Source organism: Penaeus monodon, chromosome 26 (assembly GCF_015228065.2).
Source record: "Penaeus monodon isolate SGIC_2016 chromosome 26, NSTDA_Pmon_1, whole genome shotgun sequence".
Lineage (NCBI taxonomy): Eukaryota > Metazoa > Arthropoda > Malacostraca > Decapoda > Penaeidae > Penaeus > Penaeus monodon.
Genome location: NC_051411.1, coordinates 11,299,737 through 11,304,108, shown reverse-complemented (window position 1 = coordinate 11,304,108; position 4,372 = coordinate 11,299,737). Strand labels below are relative to the sequence as shown.

The 4,372-nt window shown below is 40.4% G+C and overlaps 1 non-coding gene across 1 annotated transcript; it reads left to right on the top strand.

Moving 5' to 3' along the window:
- The first annotated feature begins 3,849 nt into the window (after positions 1-3,849).
- Positions 3,850-3,931, top strand: Trnas-aga. The gene has a single exon. It is a non-coding gene; the product is annotated as a tRNA-Ser (tRNA).
- The last annotated feature ends 441 nt before the right edge of the window (positions 3,932-4,372 follow it).

The following is a 4,372-nucleotide window of genomic DNA, read 5'->3' as shown; positions in this document are numbered from 1 at the left end:
AGGGTTACTAAAACATCAAGTTAATATGAGAGTGCAAAATTGAGCCAGCACTACACAAACAGAGTTGCAGGTATACCCCTTGCAACGGAATTCTTATGTCTCAGTGCCCGAGTAGTTTTCTGTGACTCTCAGAGTGCTCTTCGGACACTAAATTCTTTCAAAGCAGGTGGTGATGAGGAAACTGTGAGTTGCATTAAGCATAACATAAACTTATGCAACATTCAATTTGTATGGATACACTCTCATGTTGGCATACGCAAGCGTGACCACGCAGACAAATTGGAGAAGTGAGCCTGCAGCAAAGATACTGTGAACATAGACATTGGGATGTCTCTTGCTAGGGTTGCCATATATTGAAAAGTTTTCATAGGGAAGAACTTGTAGATCTGACGAACACTCAGTGGGCTGAAAGCAGTACCATAAGGCATTATGATCAGTACAAAGATAGCAAGTCTTCTTATGGGTGGCACGAAGTCAAACCAGGCAATGTGACGTTATTGCCAGAATACATTTTATGTTACAGAATGTACTGTCAACCACACTGTGCAAGAAGTGCAGATGAATCTAGATGTAGACTGTGTAACGAAGAAATTAAGCGAACGCTTGAGTACTATGTCTCGGAATGTCATGTGAAACAGCCTTTCAGACCACCTATCATGAGGTATAAAGAACTATGTGAATATTTAATTTAATATAATACAATGGAAAATATGCTCGTACTATATTCTAAATTTACTATGTAATAACTACCGTAAACAAATAACAGTGTTATGTAAACACATTGGCCAAAGCATATGAAAGTAATATAATGACGTATGGTTTATATTTCTATTTACATGTACAATTACAGTAGTCACAGACTACTGTACTATGTCAGATATTTGAAAAAAACTGTAATCATGATTGCCCACGCTGACAAATAGCTAGGGTGGTAAATAAACTTACTCAACTTACCTTAAGGATGGGCATCTGTTTCAGCACAGACAGCACAAGCTGTTTCTTTCCTGCAATACTTAGCTACGTGGCCGTAACCCTGGCACTTGTAGCGGGCCACAACCTCTGGGCTCCACGGTCGAATGGAGCTCGCCTCTATGTATCTTCCAAAGAATTGGTACTCTTTAGGTGGCGGCTGTTCTCCGCTCCATACAGTGATGGTCCTATTTAAGAGCTGCCCATCCTTGTAAATCCTCCGAGCTTTAAAAATACCCGGAAGATGCTGTGCTTCCTCTGCGGTGGCCCTCTTCGGAAACCTGGTAACAGGTATTCCCCGTTTCTTTCGCTTTAGTCGTCTTTTTTTCTGGAGAGAAATCCCCGCGTAAGTGCCATTAACTATCAGGGCCACGTAGTTTTGTTGCTCCCGTCGTACGTAGACGTGGCGAGAGGATGCCCACTTCCCCTGAACCATGTCTCCTTGGAGGGGCGACAGCTGGCTGACTTCCTTCATCCACCTGATTTTATCGACGGTAGACGTGTCCTCCGGAAAGGCCAGTCTTATGTACCTGGGTTCGCGTTGGTTGGTCTTTTTTTCCGGTTGGTTTGTCAAGTCAATTTGCTGGAGTCACGTTATACGGTCTTCATTTTCTTCTTTTTTGTCTGAACGAGTCGGAATCCTTCGTCATCAGCATCGGTGTCGGCAGGAGAATCCTTCATGTTCCTATGCTCAGTGGAATCATTCCTTCCCATCAAGGAAATGGCCGAGGAAATAAGAAGCCTCAGACAAGATCTTGCTGATTTGAAAAAAAAAAAGGTTAAGGGGAAGAAAAAGTGATAGTGTAGACAGGGAAAATATACTTCCTAATGGTGTTATTGATGCTGAAAATACGAATGAGGTCTCTGATATTATCCACACTACCCTCGATGAATCATCTGAAAGGGGTGACGACAGTGAAAATAACGCCGACGATGTGCGGGAAACGGAAGAACTGTGGGAAAACACTCAGAAAATTGCGTCAGGTACGGATTATACGCATAATATCAATATGAGGAAGGTGCGCAAATAAACAAGATACAACACAGATACGTAATGCTATAAAAGACATACGCAGATTAAAGGATTTCATCAAACACAGGTTTGACCGATCAGCTAATCATAAGGTGTGATGGGAGACAAGAACACAATTACTTTTCTTTCATGGAATATACGTGGTGTTAACCGTAAGAATTAATAACTTGATTTACTATATTCATAATGATGTTGGACGTTATCTGTTTCCAAGAGCCCTTGACATCCCCACTAAAATAAAAACCGCCCCTAGAATTAGAGGGTACGATTCTTATACGAACACAGGAATGACGGGATTATTGACTTATGTAATGACACCATATCGCATAAGCTGGTGCAAAAGTCTGATGACAATAATGTGCAATATCAGCATTCACACATTCGAACAGCCTCTGTACACGCAAGGTGTAGAAAGTTTCAGACTGATTCACTGCCAGAACTTTCAGAATCACGGCACAATATGCATGGGAGATTTTAATGCTAGGCATTATAAATTTGGAGATAGCCAATGGAATGAAAATGGCGAAGAATTTCGACATTTTGTGAACAATATATCTATGACCATATATGATACAGACAGGCAAATTCAGTGGCGGGAGGCAGGCTAGATTACGTAACAAGAGGGGATCCTGTGCATGTAAACGTCAGAAGCATGCTTGCAATAGAGCTAATCAGTAACCACTTTGCAACAGTAACGAGATACGCTGTTGATAATAGTCAATCTGCCAAAACAAAAGACTTAAAATTTCTATTCCTCCTTACATTGAGCACCACTTTAAATCACGCATTTATGACTGGTATAACGATTATAATAACGATGATGTTGATAAATTCTCCATGGACATGATAAAAGTGGTTACTGATTACTACAACACCTAGGTCTATCCAAAGAAAACCCAAAAGAGAAACAACTCACAACGCTCTAACAACCTAAGTAGGTCGGTGACCCTACACTATTAAGGGAACAAAAGCGAATCTACAGGAAGAAAAGAAGAATCTACAGGAAATTAAAAAACTCATATCAGAAATGAACACTTTGAACAGCTCCTACAAAGCATTAACAATAACATCTCAATGTCTGAGGTCTGGAAAAAAAAAATCGACTCTCAGACAAACCAAATAACACCCTCTTGCACAAGCAGATATGCTCTTTAGTCAATGAGCTGGAGCGTCCAAAGTGAGCTTACTTCTCACAAATATTCAGAATCACCTTAGTCAATCTAAAATTGCACGTAAATTTGCTATTGAGATTGGATGTTCCGAGAACGACCCTTCAGACTTGCTGAGTTTACTGAGTGGGAACTGAACAATGCACTAATCAAAGGAAAAGGCGTCCGCCCCAGGTGAGGATGGAATTACCTATAGTGTCCTCCACATTATAGCTCAGGTACGTGGTAATCCCCTTTTGCACCTGTATAAGTTAAGTTTGTCATAAGGTATTCTGCCTGGCCCCTGGACGCGCAGTCTAATCATCCCTATACCGAAAACAAACACTGATAAATACCGGATAATATTGAACAGACCCAGGTACAGGTTACAAGGTAAGACGTAACACACACCATTGCTTAGCAGAGTTTTTTTTTTTTTTTTTTTTTTCTTTCTTCTCTTCTTTCTTTTACCTAGGTTAACTTTTGACATTGCAAACAGAAAAATCATCCTAGAACAATTAGTAAGCGTTGACATCCGGAGTAAATTATTGAGCTGGATTAGAAAACTGGTTCACAAAACCGTTATTGTATGAGCCTTCTTTGGCTGAAGCATATGGTTATTTCACACCTGGTTGATAGAAATGTGAGTACCTTCCTCCTTACCCTTAGTTATGAATATTACGCTGGTTCTTTGTATAAGCAGTGATGGCCGAGTGGTTAAGGCGTCTGACTAGAAATCAGATGGGATCTTCCCGCGTAGGTTCGAATCCTACTCACTGCGAGTGGTGCTTTTTTTTGAAGCATAAGCCAAATCATTATCCAACGACAGTTCTTTGTAAAAATCAGCAAATCGAATTACATTTCTTATCTTTTTTTTGCTCACTTGACATTAGATAAAAGTCAGTTACTACTATGCATGTATACGGTACAGTAATTCAGAAAAGAGAGCAATAGAGTGCTAAAGCAAAATTAGAAATGAGAGATATATCAGCAGAGTTTTTCACGAAGTTGTTCAACGGAATGCTAAAAAAGGGAGAGGATGTTTGGGGAACGGAGAAGTGTACTGGCACTGACTTTTAAAACGTTTAAGAGCCTGAGCATGACATGGGACAGAGTGGTGTAAGCTAGGCTGAGAGGAGGTGATTTTTGAGTAACGATATGGTTTTCATGCCAAGAAAAGGCACTACGATGCGATGTTTCCGATGAGTATTGATGAAGACCA